The 25,034-nt window shown below is 37.2% G+C and overlaps 1 protein-coding gene across 6 annotated transcripts in view; it reads right to left on the bottom strand.

Moving 5' to 3' along the window:
* Positions 1-25,034, bottom strand: part of BCKDHB (branched chain keto acid dehydrogenase E1 subunit beta) — a 289,273-nt gene that overhangs the window by 241,800 nt on the left and 22,439 nt on the right. The gene's annotated exons all lie outside the window — the stretch shown is intronic.

Genomic DNA, 25,034 nt, shown 5'->3' with positions numbered 1-25,034 from the left:
CCATGAACACAATAATAAACAACACCAGCACTAATTTTACTATGTGGTAGTATCTAGTTACATGGCAGATGATTCAGATGACCCAGAAAATGATTATATTACCTTCTTAAGATTACTATTGACAGTAAAACCCCAAATTTTAAATCTCACAGAAAATGTGAGAACTCCCAGAATACATTCAAGGACACATAGGGGAAGTTAACACCAGTTAAAGAAACAATACCCCAGGTAGGGAGAAGATGGACAAATAAAATAATTGGCTCCACTATTCAATTTTAGAAGAAAAATTCTACTTAAGACTAAGTTAGAGGGAAAAAAAGTATTTTTTAAAACAAACTACCCATGGAGGCTGTGGCAAATGTTTAAAAGCACTATTTTAGAAACCTCTCACCCATCCTACCAAAAAAAAACTAAGCCCCAAACAACCAAGCACTCAAAAAGAGAAAATCTTAAAAAAAAAAAAAAAAAAAAAAAAAAAAAAAAACTTTGCATTATTATGGGGTAATCTTTTATTTTAAAATGAATTTCTAAATTAAAGAGAATATAAGTGCATTCCTATATTTTATCTATTGGGGAAATAAAGAAATTCAAGGTTATTTTTACCAGTAATTCCACAAGGGTTTTTATGTGTTCTTTAATTAAGAACAAAAGAATTAATGTGATAGAATCAATGTGATAATTTAATTATCTGTAAAAACCGTGGTTGGGTATGAAAAGAACACATAGAAAAACTAATTACAAAATGACAAAATCCTAGTGCTATTGAAAACCTTCCCAGTAACCCCATAGTCTTCAAATAAGGAAATCGAGTTGTTACTTAAGTGGCTAGCCCAAAGTTAACAGCCAGTAACTGGCAGCTTGACACCTGAATCAACTTCCCTCTTCTAGAGAAGTATCTTCCCTACATTGTCTCTTGCAAACTACTCAACTCACAAATGATAAAATATATTAAATTAGACCTTGTTATCTGGCACCACAGCCACAAATACAAAATAGTTTTAAATACCTAATCTGAATGTAGTAAGTCTTTGAGGACAACATCCTAAAATTCCATTACATGTTCTCCAAAAACCTATCCAAATAAGATAGCTACTATAAAACTGTCACAGTACATGATCTCGCTACCAACAATGAAATAAAATAAAAAGCACATTAAGAAAACAGGAATAAAAATAATCACGAAAACTTCCTCAATCAGGAATATGTTTTTAAAGGCCTTTTAAAGAGGGCTACTTCAAACTTTGATTTAACAAATAAATTGCATAGCAAGATAGCACTGTTAACACTGTTCCACTATTACTCTGTGAAAATTTATACATGTTTCTATGTAAAAAAGGTAGTGCAAAATCTCCAAACTTGTGGATAAAACTAAGATGTTACTAGTAACAAGGTGTCAAGCTGTTTTTAATCCACTTATTAAAACAACGGGTATGGGAAAGGGAAACAAATAGATAAAAGCCCTCAAATCACTTCAGATTCAAGTGAAACTTCCAAATTACTGTATCAATCTTACAGTTTAACAAATTATCTTAATTATCATAGTTATCAAAAAATTAAAATGCTCTTGAAGTTGTTCATAACTTTTTAAAAGTACTTTTACTTTCTAATACATTATAAAAGAAATCTTAATGTGTAAAACAAAAATAACTTTGATACTTAAAATGTGGGTCTTCTTTTGTTTGCCAAGAAATTCAATTACTATTATCAATTACTAGATTAGGGACTACTAAAATTATGGAACATTGGAATGAAATTATCTTAAGATGAACAAAGAGCTGTTTTTTGCAACTTAGATAAGATCTTTAATGAATTCGTTGTATCCTAGGAGGAGGAGCAAACTGAAGATATAGTCTCTCAAATATACCTTCCTAATCTTATTAGATAGATGTTGTAAGAGATAGTATCAAGCTCTCCCAAATCACCTCTTGCGACCATCAGAGGTTCTGGTTCTGACCCAGTAAAAAATATCACTTGATATAATTTGTTTTTATATGTACTTGACCATGTACAAAGCACTGTAGTTAGTTGCTACAAATGATAAAGGGATAAATGAAACACCATTCTGTCCTCAAGCAACTTACAAAGTGATAGGAAGATAAGTCAAATATAACTATGATGCAAGAAAATGACATACAAATAAAATGCTACTAGAGGAGAGGGGAATTATTTTGGGCTTGGAGGACTCATACAAAGTTTTATGAAAAAGAAGACACTGAATTAGGCACTGAAGAATGCGCAGAATTTCTACAGGCACAGGTAGAAGAAGGAAGTGTGACCAAAGGCAGGAAATAAGGGCAAATTCTGAGTTGGGAAGCGAACCAAGAAGGCTGAAGTATAAGAGGATTAAAAACAGTAGTGGGAGATAACGATAGAAAGTTTGGTGTATACAAGCAAGTTACTACAGTGCTTAAAAGTGTGGGCTCTGGCATCACCTTATATGGGTTTACTTTTTTTTTTTTTTTTTTTTAAGGAGGGAAATCATGAATCTTTATTGAAAATATTGAATTCAAAGTTTTGGCATAATATTTAGACCAATATATTCAACAGTTAACTGCAAATGTTGGGTTGATGCTTCAGATAGAAAATGTGGCTCATTATATATATATATACTTATATATTATATATAAAAGTTATTGCAAACACATGCTCCTTTAAACATAGCAAAAATCTAGAAACCAATAAGAGAGTTTAAAATAGTGCTAGATGTTGAGTTACATATATTTACACATGTTTCTTTATTCTAGGACTTGGGAAAGACTCTAACATGCTATGGTAAATCCTCAAGAAGAGGTTATAATTTGCATATAATTTGCATATATATATTTTATTATTATTATACTTTAAGTTCTAGGGTACATGTGCATAACATGCAGGTTTGTTACATATGTATACTTGTGCCATGTTGGTGTGCTGCACCCATCACCTCGTCAGCACCCATCAACTTGTCATTTACATCAGGTATAATTCCCAATGCAATCCCTCCCCCCTCCCCCCTCCCCATGATACGCCCCAGTGTGTGATGTTCCCCTTCCCAAGTCCAGGTGATCTCATTGTTCAGTTCCCACCTATGAGTGAGAACATGCGGTGTTTGATTTTCTGTTCTTGCGATAGTTTGCTGAGAATGACGGTTTCCAGCTGCATCCATGTTCCTACAAAGGACACAAACTCATCCTTTTTTATGGCTGCATAGTATTCCATGGTGTATATGTGCCACATTTTCTTACTCCAGTCTGTCACTGATGGACATTTGGGTTGATTCCAAGTCTTTGCTATTGTGAATAGTGCCGCAATAAACATACATGTGCATGTGTCTTTACAGCAGCATGATTTATAATCCTTTGGGTATATACCCGGTAATGGGATGGCTGGGTCATATGGTACATCTAGTTCTAGATCCTTGAGGAATTTCTACACTGTCTTCCACAATGGTTGCATCAATTTACACTCACACCAACAGTGTAAAAGTGTTCCTATTTCTCCACATCCTCTCCAGCACCTGTTGTTTCCTGACTTCTTAATGATTGCCATTCTAACTGGTGTGAGATGGTATCTCATTGTGGTTTTGATTTGCATTTCTCTGATGGCAAGTGATGATGAGCATTTTTTCATGTGTCTGTTGGCTGCATGAATGTCTTCTTTTGAGAAATGTCTGTTCATATCCTTTGCCCACTTTTTGATGGGGTTGTTTGTTTTTTTCTTGTAAATTTGAGTTCTTTGTAGGTTTTGGATATTAGTCCTTTGTCAGATGAGCAGATTGCAAAAATTTTCTCCATTCTGTAGGCTGCCTGTTCACTCTGATGGTAGTTTCTTTTGCTGTGCAGAAGCTCTTTAGTTTAATTAGATCCCATTTGTCAATTCTGGCTTTTGCTGCCGTTGCTTTTGGTGTTTTAGACATGAAGTTCTTGCCCATGCCTATGTCCTGAATGGTACTACCTAGGTTTTCTTCTAGGGTTTTTATGGTATTAGGTCTAACATTTAAGTCTCTAAACTGGATTCAGCAGCACATCAAAAAGCTTATCCACCATGATCAAGTGGGCTTCATCCCTGGGATGCAAGGCTGGTTCAACATTCGCAAATCAATAAATGTAATCCAGCATATAAACAGAACCAAAGACAAGAACCACATGATTATCTCAATAGATGCAGAAAAGGCCTTTGACAAAATTCAATAGCCCCTCATGCTAAAAACGCTCAATAAATTCGGTATTGATGGAACGTACCTCAAAACAATAAGAGCTATTTATGACAAACCCACAGCTAATATCATACTGAATGGGCAAAAACTGGAAAAATTCCCTTTGAAAACTGGCACAAGACAGGGATGCCCTCTCTCACCACTCCTATTCAACATAGTGTTGGAAGTTCTGGCTAGGGCAATCAGGCAAGAGAAAGAAATCAAGGGTATTCAGTTAGGAAAAGAAGAAGTCAAATTGTCCCTGTTTGCAGATGACATGATTATATATTTAGAAAAACCCATTGTCTCAGCCCAAAATCTCCTTAAGCTGATAAGCAACTTCAGCAAAGTCTCAGGATACAAAATTAATGTGCAAAAATCACAAGCATTCTTATACACCAGTAACAGAGAAACAGAGAGCCAAATTATGAATGAACTTCCATTCACAATTGCCTCAAAGAGAATAAAATACCTAGGAATCCAACTTACAAGGGATGTCAAGGACCTCTTCAAGGAGAACTACAAACCACTGCTCAGTGAAATAAAAGAGGACACAAACAAATGGAAGAACATACCATGCTCATGGATAGGAAGAATCAGTATCGTGAAAATGGCCATACTCCCCAAGGTTATTTATAGATTCAATGCCATCCCCATCAAGCTACCAATGACTTTCTTCACAGAATTGGAAAAAACTGCTTTAAAGTTCATATGGAACCAAAAAAGACCCTGCATTGCCAAGACAATCCTAAGTCAAAAGAACAAAGCTGGAGGCATCACGCTACCTGACTTCAAACTATACTACAAGGCTACAGTAACCAAAACAGCATGGTACTGGTACCAAAACAGAGATATAGACCAATGGAACAGAACAGAGTCCTCAGAAATAATACCACACATCTACAGCCATCTGATCTTTGACAAACCTGAGAGAAACAAGAAATAGGGAAAGGATTCCCTATTTAACAAATGGTGCTGGGAAAATTGGCTAGCCATAAGTAGAAAGCTGAAACTGGATCCTTTCCTTACTCCTTATACGAAAATTAATTGATATATGGGTTTAAACGTGGTTCCACCATTTACCAATTGTGTGGTCTTGGATTGTGCTTCAGTTTCCTCATCCACACAATCAGGATAAAAATAACTAAACTGGCTATCAATCAGAGCTGATCTGAGGATCAGATAAGATAAAGCACATTCAAGTGCTCTGCAAACCATAAAGCATTTTATAAGATGTATAATGTTATTATCAGGATAGTGTTGAGGAAAATAAAAAGGAGAAAGAATTTGAGAAACACTATAGAAGCAACAGGACTTAACAGTTGTTAGTTGAGAGGCACGTGGCAGCCGAAAATCCCCTGACAATTGGCACTGAGAAGTACTGAGGACGTTGCATGGTCTTTAAGGATCCCAGACCATCAGCTGGAAGATCTCAGTAAGCATGTACTGTGCTCACCCTCAAACTCTATCCACTATCCTCAAACTCTATCCACTCCAGCTAGAAGATGTCTACAGTACCTTGAATCACTCAACAATAAGCATTATCTCTCCAGCTGGGATGAAGGGTGGGGTGGGGAAGGAAGTTCAGCCATGACAGCAGGGCTATGACAGGCAATTCTAAACTATGAAGCCAAATCCTGTTCCATTAGCAAGAGCATGAATGGACACCAAGGAGGCACACATCCAAAGATCTTCATCCAAAAATCCTGAGGTTTACCACTGGACAAAGGGAGGCTATAAAAAAAAGAGACCCGAAGAGTGAGAATGAAGGGCTGAAGATCAAAGGCAACTCCTGGATTAAAGAACAATGTTACTGCTGCAGCTGTGTATCTACAGGGACTTAAGAGACTACACAGGTCAAGGACTGAACCCAGCCAAGGGGGCCCAAAGCCCTCCAAGCACTGCTTGGAAATGAGCAGCAACTGATCCTAAGAGATCACAGTTCTTTTCAAGCAAACACCCACTTAAAAGCCCTGACTCTACACTAGTCCCCTCAAGGGTCCCTGAGCTATGTGCTGTGTGCTGTTTGCCATAACATTTGAGTAAGGTCCATATAAGACACGTGATGATCCACAAAGGTACCAGCATGAACCTGGAAATACAGGACCAACTCAGAATGCCAAGAGCTCCAGATATCTTCAGGAATCGTCCAGTGCTAGTTTTAATAAGGCTATGGGCCCACAGAAGATATATTACAACTAACAATAAATTAACCACTAGTGTTTCTTAACTTTTGTAAGCTGAAATTTGCTTCTGTGCATGCTTATTGTGATTCTAAGAGAGAAAATTTCTGTACTTTGCAAATCACCCTGTCATGAATGAAACAAATAATTATGACCTGAATGTTTGGGTTTCAGGGAATATGACTATATAACTAGTTAAGCTTAAATTAGACTCTCCTTTAAGTGACTATTTAAGCTTGTTAGCCTCTCCTTTAAGTGATACTTGAAGAGAAAAACACAAAAACTCATTTCAGGCAAACTGATATTTACTATGTCTTTAAAAAAGAAAGAATAACAGTCTTGTCATGTAAGAAAGAAAAACTATTTCAGTCTTCTTTTATTAAAATCAAGTTTATTTATGTACCTGTACAAATTTCTTAAATGGAACAATCTAAAACCTAAGATATTTAAGTTGGAGTTTGGAGGAATACACAATAAAAATGCAGTTTTTCAAATTAATGCACACATAGCTGATGCTGAATAAACAGATTCCAAAAAAAAAGAATACAAAAATATTTCTGAATAAACCTGTAACGACTCCACAGTGCTTGAATACAACCAAAGCTGTTTTTCCAGAAAATCAAAAGGAGTATTTTCATCATCCTTGTGATACCAGCTTCAATTTAAGGGCAAGCCATCTAAATTTTTCTTTTCAATCTTCCTTCATTTATATGGAAATGAGATGTTTCCTAAAACATATCTGTACCCAGTACCTACGTCAACACCAGAACTCAAAGCACACAAATTCTTCCAGCTGACTCCTGACTATAAGTGAAAACAGCATGCCAACATCATCTAAAACCCTTGTGCGTCATTCACCAAGGAGGACATTACCAAGCTGTCAATTTCTTTTTTTTTTTTTTTTTTTTTTTTTCTTTATACTTTAAGTTCTAAGGTACATGTGCATAACGTGCAGGTTTGTTACATATGTATACTTATGCCATGCTGGTGTGCTGCACCCATCAAGCTGTCAATTTCAATTAACCTGCCCAGCTTTATAAATAGCCTAAACTTCCCTATCTAAATAGGCTGGTGCCCTTTTCTCAGAAACAAAGGGAACAATATGACAAATCATGAAAAATCAATGAGCTTTCCCCTTTGCAAACAAGAGAAGGTTGATGTTAAATAAATTCTAAGTCCAAATTGAGGACCTATTAATTAAATAAAGCTCAAGAGAATGAAGAATCAGTTTTAACCAGAAAATAAGCAATATCCACTAACTATATCTGATATTGTTCTTTCAAAATATCTGAGTCTCACTGCTATTGGAACTAATGCAAGGCCCATATACAGGCACAGCTAAACACAGACACCATAATTACAACCCTTAATATGGTCCCAAACACAATACAGTTTAAAAGCCCCAGATGATTAATGTTTGGCCAAAAAAACAAACAAACAGAAAGTTAATTTTAAAAATTAAATAATATCATTATAGTCTAAATCCGAAATGTTTTCTAGTTTTCATAACTTACAACATCATCATTTCTTATGCTAGCTCTAAATTTCTTCATCTAAAATCAATTATAACAAACAAATCCCACACATCACTTCTACAATCTAATTACTTGTGTACAGCATTTTTCCAGTTCACACTCCCATGAGTAAATAAAAATAGAATCAGAAAACACATCAATGACATGTATCAAAAAGCAGAAACTAACTGGTACAGATCATTAATCAGGATAGTGAATCCATTAGTCCATCTAATAGTCCACTGTATAAAAACACAGTTGGCCCATATTAATCTTAGGTAAAATACATGTGAATTCATGTGTGAATAAGTACACGTATATGCACATGTATCATCCAAGTGATGCTTAACAAGCTTGTCAAAAACAACATAATATAACAGTGACATTTCGCATATATTAAGAACAGTGTTCAGCTCACTGAAATATCTAGGACTTAATCAAAAGCTAAGAAGTTAAATAAAAAAGATTTCTGAACAATCAAAAAAGATAAGGCTGGGTGTGGTGGCTCACGCCTGTAATCCTAGCAGTTTGGGAGGCCAAGACAGGCTGGTCACCTGAGGTCAGGAGTTCAAGACGAGCCTGGACAACATGGTGAAACCCTATCTCTACTAAAAATACAATAATTATCTGTGTGTCGTGGTCCATGCCTGTAATCCCAGCTACTTGGGAGGCTGAGGCAGGAGAATCACTTGAACCCAGAAAGCAGAGGTTGTAGTGAGCCGAGATTGCACCGCTATACTCCAGCCTGGGTGACAGAGCGAGGCTCCATCTCAAAAAAAAGATGACAAACTTGATTGACTATACTTAGAAGAGGTTCCTACTGTCACTCATATTAGCTTTAGAAAATTCCATTAGAAGTCATTCACTGATATGTAATATATTTACTGTATCAGTTAAATGAATCATTTTATTTCCTTTATTTGCACTAAATCAAAACTGGTTTCCCATTCTTCATTCATTCAACTAATCTTTGTTTTTGGCACTATTATGGGCATCGTGGGAGATAAGAAAGTGAATGTTATATATAAGTAAATACATGGTTGAAAATAAGTATAATGAGTTACAGGTACAGTACTAGATGGAAATAGACAATAGTTAAAAGGAATTCTAGATAGCAAAGGCTATAAGGAAGATGGGCAGGGTCCAGAATAGAGGTTGGATTTGAAGTGGAAAGAGAGGGCTTTCTGAGGGACAGAGCAGCATAAGAAAGGCAGACAGACAGAGAAGACTGGAGACAACTGCTGGGTAGTGTGGGTGCAGCCAAGAATATGGGGGAAAAAACTTGAAGCTAAAAACAAAAGTCTTATACTAAGCTATGAAAACTGGACTTTACTATTAAACATTGAGAAGATTTTTAAGCAAAGAAGTATTATTATCAAAGATTTATTTGGAGGAACCAATCTCACAGATATTTTTAAATTAAATAAGACTAGGAAGGAGAGTGAGAACAAAGACTCATGATAATTACTATAACCATTCAGAACAAAACTATTGAGAGCATGAACTATGATAGTGGCAATGGGAACAACAGTGAAAGAAACCCCAAAGTAAAACCAGCAGAGCTTGATAGCTCTGATGTCTTAAATCTGAGCTGTTTTGAGGATCCAAAAGCAAGATCTAAGAGAAAGAGCTCAAAAGTCACCATACAGAAGAAAATGCAAGCAGAAAGGTTTCTACACTGATCTGAAACTAAGAAGCATATATGCAGAAGGATGAGTTTCACTTGAAATACAGTAGATATGGACACTTCTTAAAAACATCAGGTTCATTTTTAAGCAAAAGGTGAGTGGAAAGTCAGAAAGTATCTTGAAGACAATGGAAGCATTAGTTTGGTCAAAATCAGAAGGCCTGCTAAAATAAGCTTGGATACAGAGTATAATCAAGTATTTCAGAACTAAAGAAATCTAAAGGTATTCTACAATATACTATAGGATTTAACCTATCTCCTCAAAACCTGTTTTCTAATCTATGTCTGACCCTAGTTTTCCATGAAAATTGCTTTTATTGAGGTCAGCAAGTACCAATGGCCTCCTAATTGCAACACCCAAAAGGAATTTCATTCAATGTGTAACCTCACCACTGCTCTGGATCCTTGCCTCTCCATTCACCTCAACTTCAAAGAATCACAGTCCTGTCAATTCTCCCTGACTGATGCCTCATTATCTACCCCTCCCCTCCACTACCACAATTTAGACTCTCATTACCTCTCAGATAGGTTCTGTGGTTCTCAGACCTGCAGCAGCTGCTGCTTCTGGAAACTTCTTAGCAGTAAAGATTGTTGGGACCCACCTCAGACCTACTAAATCAGAAATCTTGAGGGTGAAATCCAGCATTCTATGATCTAAGAAGCATTCCAAAGGCTTCTGATGCACAGTGAAGGTCACACCCCTGGACTCAGTTATCACCTCTCCCCCGTCTCCCTGCTTTTAGTCTCAGCTTCTCTATGCTGTGGCCAGAGTTATGTTTTAAAGTACAATTTAATCACTCCACTTACCACCTTCTGTGATAGTCTTCAAAATGTATGAACCTCTTTTTTTTTTTTTTTTTTTTTTTGAGGCGGAGTCTCGTTCTGTCACCCAGGCTGGAGTGCAGTGGCCGGATCTCAGCTCACTGCAAGCTCCACCTCCCGGGTTTACGCCATTCTCCTGCCTCAGCCTCCCGAGTAGCTGGGACTACAGGCACCCGCCACCTCGCCCGGCTAGTTTTTGTATTTTTAGTAGAGACGGGGTTTCACCGTGTTAGCCAGGATGGTCTCGATCTCCTGACCTCGTGATCCACCCGTCTCGGCCTCCCAAAGTGCTGGGATTACAGGCTTGAGCCACCACGCCCGGCCATGAACCTCTTTTAAACATAAAAAGTTAATAGACATCAAAGGATAAATTATTTGTATTCTAATGCAACTTGAATTTGTACAAACATAAAATAATTTTATAAAAATAGCAGTAACTCCTTGTATTTATTGAGCACATACATCACTACTATTTTCTTCAAAGAGAACACAAAATCAATACAATGAACAACATTAATTAGCAATCAGTTTCTTCAAACTTAATCACGATGTCAGGTTTAATCCCAGAAAGATGAGGACTCAGGCCTGGTTTCAGTTGTGAAACTTGGGGAAGTTATTTTACCTCTTTGTACATTAGTTTCTGTATCTGCAAAGTGGGATAAGAACAGAACTAACTTTACAGGATTGTGAGAATTAGGTTAGTTAATATACATGAAGTTCTAAGAACAGTGCTGGGCACTTAAAAAGCACTCTAAGAGTTTGCTGCTGCTATTATTACCATCAATATCATTATCAATATTATGTTTATGTAGCAAATATGTGTGTAGGTAAGCACAGTACCAACTGCTAATTGTCCCCCAATATTTATCCTTCCCTTCTCCTGCAGTAACAGAACCTCAGAGCTTTAGCTGAGCACATGTCCACACAGAACAAAGACTACATTTCCCAGCCTTCCTTCCCTCTAGATGTATTTTAATACATTCTCCTTGGAGAATGAACCTCCAGATTCTTCCAGGTGGTAGAGAGAAGCTAGAGATCTGAGGGGCTCCTGAAAAGATTTTCAACCAATTCTCCCTGTTCTAAAGCCCCACTCCATTCATCCCTATTCCCAGAAATATTTGATGTTGCCAATTCCTAAGCCTTTGGGCAATTCATTGATGTAAACCAGGCTGGTTCTTGGCTGCCCCACTGCCCACTCCAGATTCTGTTTTTCCAAGCCTCCTAAGCCCTTTACCTTCCAGCTTCCAGCATTTTCTTCAGGTTGTTTCCAGTCCCATTCTCCCCATCCCTGAGGATTTAGGCCTTTCCAAAAGAAGATCCCTTGATATTTTAGTGGGGTTTTGGGAGGAACAAAAGTAGATGCCTATGTTCAATTGTTTCTTTTTCCAGAAGTCTCAGCTGCCATTTTCTATCAAAATTCTCAATGCACAATTTAATTCTGCCATTTAAATTCTAGCATAAATAAAAGAAACAAAGTTACCAGGCACTATTTTTACCATTTTATATTGTTATTTCATTCTTACGCTGTTATTTTACTTCCATGTAATTTTGCTTTGGCCTATGTATACTGTGATTTCCCTAAAGGCAGGGACCACATCTTTAAAATTTTAGTACCTTTCAGAGCAGTAGTCCTCAGACTTGGCTACACATTTCAAACACCTGGGGACCTTTTAAAACTCCAACACCCTGGCCACATTCCAAACCAGTAACTCTTGGGGTGAGACTGGCATGTCAGTATTGCAGCATATGGGCAAGGGAGGGAAGCAGTGCTGTGAAGCAAACAGCGTTGTAGCTGTCTGAAACCCATTTCAAATATTTTTTCCACATACACACATACACACACACAAACACACACACACACACACACACATCCTAGGAAGGTAGATACCTTCCTAGGATGGCATCTCCAACAAGCTCTTAGAGCTAATAAATTGGTCTCTGTAACCAGGAAAATAACCCAAGTGACCCCAGGGCGTACTAAAGAAGTGCCTTAGCCTAGACAAAGCCTGGTGGTGTTTATTACACTTTAACAGTAACTACCTACTTACTGTACCCACTGGTCAATGTGGTAATGGTATCAGTCAACACCAGCCTTTCTCTACAGAGCATATTTCAGCCCACTACTGTCTTGTAATCTCTTCACAACTTGTGAACAGTTGGTCCAGCAATCCCATCACATGTGTGAGTGGAACCAGGGCTATTTTAAATGGCCAGCTTCCAGTTCTGCAGAAACTATAAAACTGATCCAACCAAATAAAACTGATAGAGTTGCCAGGCAGCAGAAGCTCCAAAATATCTATATAAGAGGAGCTTAGAGAACCATTCTAGTTGGAAACAAAAGCCAGTGGGCTTGTGTGAAACTTACATGTTCACAGCAAGCCCATTGTTTTTACTTAGATTTGATGTATGCATGAGGTGGTTTGGGGGAAAGTCCCCTCAAGCACTCCTGATACCACAATGTTAGCAAAGGCAAGGACCACTGATTCATATATTACTGCACTATCGACACAGGCTTTTGTGTGTATGCTGCAGAGGCTGGACAACAGTCCACTCATGGCTGTGCACAATAAAGAAGAGGACAGGCAAGGCAAGACTCTGCCCAACTAATTGCTAAAGCCTCCACAAGAGGGATTCACAAGAGAAAGATGGAGTCCATGTGGTGTTGAAGGGAGAAAACACATCAAATGCTAACAGCTGGATCATATCCCTTAGCAGTTCGACAGAAATTGGAAACCAAAACAGACACAAATAATAGCAGAAGGGGATCTACAAAAATAAAACTGGACAAGAAAATCCTAATACATTATGTAACTACGCACAACTCTCAGAAAGAACGCTGCCTATTCTCTGATCCTGTACTTCCCTGGAACATGGAGATATTCTAGGGAAAATGAAAGGTGGGATGGAAATAACAACAGCAGTGGCACTACACTGCTACAAGAAAATTTAAACAGTGAAAGACCATGCAGTAACTTGGCTGTTGTTCCCTTAGTAAAATGAATACTGTGCAGCTTAGTATCACTCAGACTGGTAAAATTGGGAACAAATTTTACTGAAATTTTACTTTACTGAAATACTTAAATGTAATGGGAGTTTAAGCTGGTTCATGAACTACCTTCTACTTCATGCTTTAAGAAAGAAAGAGGGTGAGCTAGAAATGAGGGCAAATTAAGTTAATCTGGCCAGAACTGAATGAAGGGAATGCTTCACTGAGACTATTTGGCTCAAATTCTGCTTACAAGTGTCTAAGAGAAATCAGAAGAGGCTGGGTAGGTTGGAAGTTCCCACTAGATCCAGGTCCCCCTCCTGATTCACCCTCAGCAAATTGCAGGATTAATTCAATCATTACAGAGAACACAACTAGTGCATTATATGTATGTCAAGATATCAAACTTTCTCTTTTCATATAAAGAGTCATGCATTGTAATCAGAGTTGTAACTTTCTTTGACATATTATATACTATAAAAGCTAAAGAGTTCTTGGACAGAAACTTTGCAGAATCTTTATTTGACAAAAGAAAAAGTGCCTTCTTCATGCAAATGTCTGAGTTGCCTGACTGGACTTACGAATTTGTTGAGAACACGGTAAGTTTTCCTTTTCAGATCCATTCTATCAGTGCTTAATTTAGATCGGAATAAATCCGTGGGCTTATACCATTTAATATGCTGCAATTCTGCCTTTGAATACAGAATTAAGATGTTCCCTGAAGTGATTTCAAGTTTCCTTTTGAGTTTTGAGGAACCTCCACTTTTTTAAAGAAGGAAATGCTCCAATTCATTGTCTGTAGGATATTGATTAAGGATGACTACTAGGTTTGTGTGTTTCCTTCTGGCTTAGAAACAAGTTTCTTTGTTTCGGCTAGACTCCAAGCTGGCAAAGACCAGAAAAGAGAAAAGATGGGTTAAATGAGCACCCTGCCCAGAAACTGAGAAGAAATTCCTTATTACTAAAGATTACTAGAGTTTCCAAGAGCCAGTATTACAGAATAAGAATCCTTTGACTAATTTATGATTGGCTCGATGCCACCACTTCTGGCTGGTGGCCAGACGATCTATAGGGGAGGGATGGCAGGATGCCACAAGAGAAGGTCAAGCATTTCATTGCTAAATCTGCCTTTGGGTGTAGCTGCTCACCAAGAAACTGAAAACTTTTTGTCCAACAAGCTTCACAAGTGACTTCTTAGTACATGGCATTGCCAACCTTTACCTAACTGATCCTTCATCAACTCTGCCAATCAAAGCAACCGAGAAATCTCATCTATGTTAAATGGGAACAGAAAACAAAGCACTGTGCTCTAATCCTCCATGACTTTTGCATAGGCAGTCTCACTCAACAAATATCTGGCAAATGACATTAACACTGTCCTCCACGTAGAGCTGTTTTTATTGGCTCCTCCTAGTCTGACTGGAAAATATTTTTTCCTCGTGAACTTTATTATTATGTGACTTTATAACTGCATTAAGGCGATAACAGTGGATTTCCAAGACAGAATTAGAGGCACAGAATGTACTGCTGTGTAATAACCTACACATTTAGATTCAAACTTCCTGAGACAGTTAAGTGACTTCAGTAAGTGACAATATCAACTCAATGTCTGAGCACAGTGTCAACGTGAAGCTGCCATATAGCTGCTATGATTATCATGCGTGCAACTCCTAGAAAGAGGAGCAGTTGAAATTTAACAGACTTTGTGATCTGTTTTAAGATGAACAAAACAGGATGGGAGAATACAAGCATCCCCAGATACTGACCAATCTGAACTGCTCCATAAAATTGTTATACTGATCCTTTTTCAGCCTTGATAATTTTAGGAATCTAAATTGTCTGTATTTATTGATACTCTTCACTGGATTTTTTTTTTTTTAATTTTGAGAAATTTGGTAGAAATGTTACACTGATAATCTCCCAGACTTCTGAGAAATTGAAATCAAGGAATACGCGGCACCGTTTGAAAGAGAAAAAAATTTTTTCATAACTGGACTGATCTAAGCTACTCTAAGAATCTCTAAAATAGCAGTGGCAGCAGGCCCATTTTTAATTCCTTCACCGCATGTGGTTTTTCTTTAAAAAAGAGAAACATGACTCTGACAAAAGATAAATAAACTTAATAGTCTTAAAGTTAGGTCAAGGAAACACAAAAGCAAAATTTTTTTCAACACTCCTCCTCCCCCAACACAGCCAATATTGCAGCATGGTAATCAAAAGCATGAAGAATAGAGAGATTCAGGATAAGCACTACTACATTTTTCAAATTTTTAAAAATCTGAAACTTTGTATTATTTTTATGTTTTTATTCCTATTCCTGTGTCCCAAAGGGACTCCTATGGCCTTCTAAAAGGTATTATTAGATCTGAAAGAAAAGTGCTAAATATACAGTTATAGTACTTAATAGTTCTATATTCTAATCTACCTTTATGTATGTGTCAGCTATACCTAGGAATGGCAGGAAGTTACACATTACCTGACATTCAACCTGAGCAATAATAGGTAGACAGTATTTATAACTCATCTTAGGATTAACATAATTCATCTTTTTAGTGGATAACATATTATGTTAAACTCTCTTAAAATTTCAATATATATTTGTATTTTATTTGATTTTATAATCTAATATTTATTACTCAATAAAATAAACTTCAACTATGTACATAGATTTCCCCATGACCTATGGTTGAAATGGGAAGTTTAAAACAAAAAGAAAAGCCTTGTAATCCAAAAATTAAAACTGAATCAGAAAATAAGCAATTCCAAATACACAAGAAAAGAAAATTCACTGGCTTCGATGTGCAAAAAGTAGAAAGTGAGCTGTCAAAAATAAAACAATTAAAATATCTAGGGTGTACTAATTCAAGAAATTCTAAATACTGAAGGGAAAAAAAAAGTCTAGGTTCATCCCCCTCTTAAAGGTATCAGTCTAGAAGAGAATTTTCAGAAGACTAAGAATCAGGTTTGGGAAGCTAATTTAGCAACATCTTTCATATTACGTAGATGTGTGGCTTGAGGATGTGGATGTCATATTTGACAATGACAATATAAAACAAAGATCTTTTACTTTTTTAATACATATTGTTCTGAATAAAATATACATGGTCTCATTTTCTAATTCTTGTGAAGCTTAAAAGATACATGAATCAACTTTATACTTTCTGACAATAATTACCTATAATCCCATTTTTCCTTGTTCACCTTAATCCAAGCATATCTTCCAAGCCCCTGTTTGTGTTCACATTGGAACTTTTTTAAAAGCATGCCATTGTCAAATAAGAGAAAAACTGGCTTAAGGTCATTACGTTCTGACTGATGCTTAAAATGTCAAAGAGAACACCTGTTGGCAGCTCTAACATTTATTGTTTAATCAATTAAGTTGAAAACAATGGTTAGAGCAGTAGTTCCAACCCAAGAATAACCTAATGCACTCAGAAAATCTCATTCACAAGAGAATCACAAAAATAGATTTTTTTCAAACTTTTTAATAGAGGTTTCTGATCGCTAGCTTCTTATTTCTTGAATAATCAAAACCCATGAGCTTTGTTTAATTAGAATTCCTTATTTTTATGTTTTTACATAAATTAGCTGCTCATTTATAAATGAGGGAAAAATATATAGTACAAAAAGCCTTGAACCGGGTTTTAGGAAGCATGAGCTCTAGACCACTTGCCACTGAGCAACGCCACCTCTCAGAATTTCAGTGTCCACATTACATGGAAATAGATCAGAGTTTCTCAGCCTGTCTGCACTATTTCTTTTAGAGTCTGGGTCTCCTTCTATCACCCAGGCTAGAATGCAGTGGTAGGATCACAGCTCATTGCAGCCTCAAACTCCTGGGCTCTCCTGCTTCAGCCTCCGAAGCAGTTGGACTATAGCTGTGTGCCACCCTGCTCAGTTATTTTTTTTCTTTAATTTTTTGTACGGGTGGGGGTCATCTTGCTATGTTGCCCAGGCTGGTCTCAAATTCTTGGCCTCAAGCAATCCTCCCACCTTGGCCTCCCAAAGCATGAGGATTATAACTGTAAGCCATCATGCCCAGCCAGCTTCAACAGTATTGACATTTCGGTTCAGACAGTTATTTGGTGTGGCTGCCCTGTGCATGTTTAGCAGCATTCTAGGTCTCCATGCACCAGATAGTACCCCCCAAGGTATGACAACCAAAAATACCTCTAGACATTGCCAAAATCACCAGCAGTTGAAAACCACTAGACTAGATATACCCTCCATTTCTCCCCAGCTCTGATATCCTACAAAATATATTAAATATCTCATTTTCTTAAATGATATTTGTTAAGCCACTGGTCAAGAGGCCAACAGTGAGAATTGCCTGAGGCAGGAGATTGCTTGAGCCCAAGAGTTCAAGGCTGCAGTGAAGTGTGATTGTACCACCGCACTCCAGTCTAGGCAACAGAGCAAGACCCTGACTCTTAAACAAATAAATAGAGAAATAAATGAATAGTGCTGACAGACTGATAAATTCTTATATAGTCTATATCCACGTCATATAGAACTAAAGTTCTGAGAGGTCAGTGTTATAAATTAGAGAAATTAAAATACAGTGACCATTTGTACCCATTCTAATTTTAGTAGTGTCTAAAATCCTTATTTGGAAAATCACAAAAGGTCATCAAAGCAATAAATAAGAAAAACTAAAGTAAATGAAGTATGCATCAGTATGTTCATTCCATTTTCTATATTAACTCATTCAGCTGGATTTTTAAAATGAGATAAAAAGAAAGGCATATTGCATATAGCATATGGAAATTCTAATTTTTTAGAATTAATATACTGTTTTCCACTGTGGCTGCATCACTTTACATTCCCACCAGCAATGCACAATGATTCCAATTTCATCCTCAGCAACACTTGTTCTTTCCTGTTTTCTTAAGCCATCCTAATGAGTATGAAGTGATATTCCACTGTGGTACTGACCTGCATTTCCTAATAATTAGTGATGTTGAGCATCTTTTCATTGGTAATTTATATATTGGCAATTTATATATTGTCAATTTATATATAAATTACCAATTTGGGAGAAATGTCTGTGCAAGTCCTTTGCTTATTTTTTAATTGATTTTTTTTGTAGAGTTTTAGAAGTTCTCTATATATTCTGGATATTAATCTCTTATCTGATACATGATTTGCAAGTATTTTCTCCCATTCTGTGAACTGCCATTTTACCCTGCTAATAGTGTCCTTCAAAGTACATGTTTTTAATTTTGATGCAGTCCAATTTATCTATTTTTATTGTTGCCTATACCTTTAGAGTCATATTTAAAAATTCATTATCAAATCCAATTTCATGAAGCTTTTCCCCTACATTTTCTTCTAACAGTTTTATAGTTTTACATTTAAGTCTTTGATCCATTTTGAGTTAATTTTTGTATATGGTGTTAAATAAAGGTCCAAATTCATTCTTTTGCACGTGAATATCCAGTTTTCCCAGCATCATTTGTTGAAAAGACTGTCCTTTCCCCTGTTGAATGGTATTGGCATCATTGTCAAAAATTAATGACCAGATATTCAAGGATTTATTTCTGGGTTCTCTATTCTATTCCATTAGTCAATGTTTGTCTTTTTGCCATTGTCAGCCTGTTTTGATAACTATAGCTTTGCAGTAAGTTTTGAAGAAAGGAACTGTGAGTCCTCCAACTTTGTTCTCCTGAATTAAAAAAGCAGTGACACTACCAAATATTTGCACGTCAGTATTTATAGCAGTCTTAGGACACAACAGGCAAAAGGCAGAAGCAACCCAAATATCCATCAAAAAATGAATGGATAAACAAAATGTGGTATATGCATACAACAAAATATTATGCAGCCTAAAGGAAGGAAACTTTGACACATGCTGAAACATGGATAAACCTTGAGGACATTATTATAAATGAAATAAGGCAGTCACAAAAGGACAAATACTATACGATTCCACTCACATAAGGCGCTTACAGTAGTCAAATCATAGAGACAGAAAGTAGAATGGGTTCTTGCCAGGGACTGTTAGAGAGAAAATGAGGAGTTATTGTTTGATGGTTATAGTGTTTCAGTCTTGTAAGATGAAAAAAGTTCTGGTGATGGATGGTGGGAATAATTGCACAACATGAACGTACTTAATAACACTGAACTGTAAAAATGGTTAAAACAGTAAATGTTATGTATATTTGACCATAGATTTTTAGAAATAAATTTAATGTTTGTGAAAAAAGCACTGTGAGGAAAGAAAGGCGTATTAAACATGTTCATCTAGTTCTGCCAACATGTGCACCTTTGGAAAACAAAAGAACTTTGTAATATCAAGAGCAGTTTAAAGCTACTAACAATCCTTTAAAAATATTAATAAATATATTAGAAAACCAGATACACACCAACTTATTAATACCTGTTTTCACTCCGAATTCCTCAGTTAGACATCTCACAGTCTATACCTGGTATTCAATCTGCTTATATGTCATAAATATATATACTTTAATAGGGGAAATAAATCATGTACATATTCAATTTCCCTAAGGAATTTTCATGAATTTTATCCTGTTTTTTTCTTCAATAAAATTAGTTTCAACAACCCAGAGATCAAACCCCCATCTCACAGACTGCCATTCTACAATGGAACCCTGACACTAAATCCAAGAGTATGAGTATCACCCAAGTAATCCTTTCTTTGCAACAAGAACATATAATGGAAGGTCACTTTTTCTGTTAAAGACATTAATTTCATAATTCACAAAAAATATATAAGAGCAAAGATTTTGCTTACAAACCCTAAATTTAAAACTTATGCTGGAAAAGCAGCCAGGTGCAGTGGCTCACACTTGTAATCCCAGCACTTTGGGAGGCGAAGGCAGGCAGATCACTTGAGGTCAGGAGGTCGAGACCAGCCTGGCCAACATGGTGAAACCCCATCTCTACTAAAAATACAAAAATTAGCCATTCTCAGTGGCATATGCCTGTTATCCCAGCTACTCAGAGGCTGAGGCAGGAGAATCACTTGAACCCGGGAGATAGAAGTTGCAGTGAGCTGAGATCTCACCACTGCACTCCAGCCTGGGTGACAGAGTGAGACGCCAACTCAAATTAATTAATTAATTAATTAATTTAATTAAACTTACGCTGGAAAAGGGACATCCTAAGAAAAAAATTAAATGCCTAAGGTACCCCATGGTTCCAAAATGCTATAACAACTATATTCAAAAAAACCTCTAAATGTAAAGGAAATCAAAGCATGAAAAAACTGTGTTCCTCTTTTTAAAAAACAAAACCATAAAGATTACCTAAATGTATGCACTGGAAGAATCCCGGGGGACCACCTGGTCCTTTCCCTTCAATTTACTGATGAGGATACTGAGGTCCAAAGTCAACTCCCAAATATTGGTATATTACAGATAAAAACTTGCCTTCACCCAATGCCTGTCCTAGTTTTCCAACCTGACTTCAGTGTATTAAAGTATCTGGTTATACAATTTCAGTGATGTTTACATAAGAAAACAAGTAAGTGGTTATATTAGTTTTCCCAAGCTGCTATGACAGGCCACACTTGTGGTGTAAAGGAATGGATACAGTAATGGAAAAACATCAAGTCCCATGAAAAGGCAGATGTTTAGGCCTGTAGACTAATTCAAGAGGTCCTCAGCTATTCCTTTCCTCACCTAAATTTCCTCCAATAAGTGGGCCAAATATACACTAAGAACCACAACCAGGCAATAGTTCTATCAGTATAGAATAATGTTACAAACATACCTTAAACCTGACACACCAAAATCTTATTTTAATAACACACACACACACATACACTCTTTCTCTTTCTCTCTCTCTCTCTCTCTCTCTCTCTCTCTCTCTGAGAATGACAATAAGTGTGAATTTTGTATGTGCCATGAGGAATCTGTCTCATTACTTATTTGAATGAAAGCATGTGTGACACCAGGCACAGTGGCTCATGCCTGTAATCCCAGCACTTTGGGAGGCCAAGGCAGGCAGATCACCTGAGGTCAGGAGTTCGAGACCAGCCTAGCCAACATGGTGAAATGCTGTCTCTACTAAAAATACAAAAATTAGCCGGGTGTGGTGGTGGGCACCTGTAGTGCCAGCTACTTGGGAGGCTGGGGCAAGAGAATCACTTGAACCTGAGGGGTAGAGGTTACAGTGAGCCATGATCGCATTACTGCACTCCAGCCTGGGTGACAGAGCAAGACTCCGTCTTAAAAGAAAAAGAAAGAAAGCATGTGTGGCATTCAACATAAAATCACACATACCCTACAAATCAACTACCTTTAACTGCCCTCTCCCATTTCCTGCTTCCCCAGAGGTCCAGCTGTTGCTCCTAATCAGTACCTCTCATTATGTACAGTGGTTAAAGCTGCCATTTGGAATGCAGTGTTGATGAGGACATACTATTTTATTTCTTTTAATTTTCAAAGCACTCATACTATTTTGTTCTATCAAAGGACAAGGAAGAGAAGCAGTTTAGTGGGGCTAAATCCACACTCATCTGGATCGTCTGGAATACAAAATGCTTTATGTCTCTCTTCCTTTCGTTACAGCATTGCCTCTAATTATGGAATTCCTTCTTTGTCATATCAAGTAGTATTCAGCTTTACAACCTATGTCAGTAACCCACAATCCTTCAAATTCCACCTTCTGATGGAATATAAAATGATGCCAACAGGGATGTTCTCATTTCAAAGTGTAGGCTGCCACCTACTGGCTGTGATCCTTTCTCACTCAACATTCAGCTCTCCCCAGAAAGAGAACTGATCTGGCACAGGGGTTTTATTTGCTACGTCATTTAATGCAGTGTGACTTGCTTGAACTATATCAACATAATCTTTCAGTCATTTTAAATACAAATTATCTTTTAAAAATCCTAAGCAGACAGTTATGCTTCTGTATAGCTAAAAATTCCTGCCCTATAGTCAAAAGGGTAGATATTTTTTTTAAGTATGTTACTTTTTAAATATGCAAGAAAAATGTATTTTAATGTATTTCTCTTCACCCTTCCCTTTATTCTTCACTTCTGAAAACAGAAGCTCACTTACTCTCATTAGAGAGTATCAGCGATTTAATTTTTCATCTTGATCAACATCCTCAACCTGAAATTAAAGTGTAACTTCACTGCCCTAAAACTATGGTAAAAATTCACAGCAGCTGCTGACAATAAAGCTAAAAGAGTTACTTAGCCATTAGTTAGTTCAGGCTCCTGCCATGACAAGAAACATAAATGTGCAGGTGCCCTCTAAGAGCACTGGAGTTTTTCAAGTTAAGAGTTAGTTTCTCCCCATTTTAACCTATTTTTTAAGGAAAATAAAATGAGACCTAAATAATTAATGTGAGAGAGGGAAATCCCCTTCCTGAGACAGTGAGAGCAAAGGGTAAATTCACTCAACAGCATGTACTTCATAAATGCCTGATGCAATATTAGGTCCTAGGGATCCATTCTGCTGCCTTTAGCAACTTTCTGGTGTGGAGTTATGGATTATAATACAACTTTCAAGATTTAAGAGGTGCAGTGTGAATCATGATAAAGAACTGTCTGAGTCTGCTTGGAGGGTCTGGAAGAGCTTCACAGGGGAACCTTCTGAAGAAGAAATAGGAGTCTACCAGGTCATCAGACAGGGGAGAGAGACCCAGATAGCAAGTGCAAAGGAAGAGAGAAGAAAAAACAACAGGGGGCTTAGGAGAAACAACCAGTAACTCAACATTAATTTTAACAAAAATTTTAAAAAGCTCAAGTTCCTAGGTCTGTAGAGTAAAAAGTAAAAAAATAGATAAAATAAATAAAATTAAAAGCAGATGAGGTCAGGTAGCTACGTAGATAGTTCTCAACGTCTTTGGTGGCCGGACACACTGGCTCATGCTTGTAATCCTAGCACTTAGGGAGGCCAAGACAGGTGGATCACAAGGTCAGAAGTTTGAGACCAGCCTGACCAACACAGTGAAACTCCATCTCTACTAAAAATATAAAAATTAGCAGGGCATGGTGGCACGCAGCTGTAGTCCCAGCTACTCGGGAGGCTGAGGCAGGAGAATCATTTGAACCCGGGAGGCAGAGGTTGCAGTGAGCCGAGGTCGCACCACTGCACTCCAGCCTGGGTGATAGAACAAGACTCCATCACAAAAATTTAAAAAGTTTATAAACTTTTTAAAAAGTATTTTGTATGTCCTGCTAAGAAATATGCATGTTAAAATGATCGCACTGGCAACAAGATAGGGAATGGACTGGAGGGAGGGTAAGACTAAAAGAGTGGTGATTACTAAGAAAAGAAATAAAACTTTGCAGGCAGAGTAAAATTAAAGATCTGAAGTATCTGGGCAGTAAGAATGGAAAGGATGGGCCAGATTAGATACAACTGTACAACTTGACTGGATGTGGGGAACTAGAAAGAAGGAAGACATTTAGAATTTCCCCAGTGTCTGGCTTAGGTACTAAATGGATGGTGCTATATTCACCAAAAAAGGAAATGCACTAGGAGGCATACATTTGCTGGGTGGGTGTAGCAACCTGAGGTGTGGAAATGCTGAATTTGAAGTGACTGTCGAACACTGAGGTGAAGATGTGCAGTAGAAACTGAATACACAGATCTGAAGCTCAGAACAGAAGTCTGAACTAGAGATAGAAATTCAAGAGTCACCAGTGTATGAGCCACAGATGGCATGGATACAATGTCCCAGACAGAAGGGGTAAGCAGAGTGTCATGGATGAGAACCTGGGCAGCCAGCCAACAGAGGACTCAACAGCCTACACAAGTCCCTAAATGGATTTTTTTAGGGAGGAATAAATAAAGTAGTACATGTAATACACTCAGAACAGTACCTGACGCAGTAAGTGCTGAATAAATATTAGCTATTCAGAAAGCACATGGCATGCTACTACACTGAGTCAGACAAGATGGAATCGTGAGGTCTAGACACTGCTCCACAGCATAGCTATACCGGATATAGAAAAGACTCAGTTACAGAAGTATAATTCTGTGTTTGAAATATTAGTTAATATATATAAACATATTCAAATACAGTCTAGAAGTATATATACCAAGATATTTACAGTGGTTACCTCCAAGTTATCTCTGAAAACAACAATTTTTATTTTCTTTATGCTTTTCTGTATTTTCCAAATTTTCTACAATGTATATGCATTACTTTTGAAATCAAATGTGTAAAGATTTTTAACTGTTTATTAAAGATCTAAAAGTGTGTAGCAGGAGTCTAAATGATCAGGAAAAATAATCTTTTGCCCAACTACCTCCAGCTCTAAGCAGGTATTACAAGTAAGAGAAAGCAGAGGAACTGAACCTGCTATAAATGGAAGAGAAAAGACTAAGCTGGAAGTTCCCAATAAGTGAGATGGAACATGTATGGGTTCTTGGATTTAAGTATAACATAACCTCAGAAACAGTGGAACAGAAAAAGAGATAACAACTAAAAAAAAAAAAAATCGTAAAGACCCTCCACTCCTCTTGCCCTGTATGAACACACCAGCAATATACAGCAATGCCAAAGGAAAGAAGAGACGGAGTTATCAGCTCCTCCCAGCCCTCACATGAACTGCTTTGCTGAATTCTAGATCAGATAAGACTAAGAGGAAAAAATAAAACGTCAAAAGGACTTCAAAGGTATCCCTAACAATAGGAGGTCAAAACACATTCCTTACACAGCAAGTCAGAAGAGTGGGAATTCA

Source organism: Rhinopithecus roxellana, chromosome 4, assembly GCF_007565055.1.
Source record: "Rhinopithecus roxellana isolate Shanxi Qingling chromosome 4, ASM756505v1, whole genome shotgun sequence".
Taxonomy (NCBI): Eukaryota; Metazoa; Chordata; class Mammalia; order Primates; family Cercopithecidae; genus Rhinopithecus; species Rhinopithecus roxellana.
This window is presented reverse-complemented; position numbering and strand designations above follow the sequence as displayed.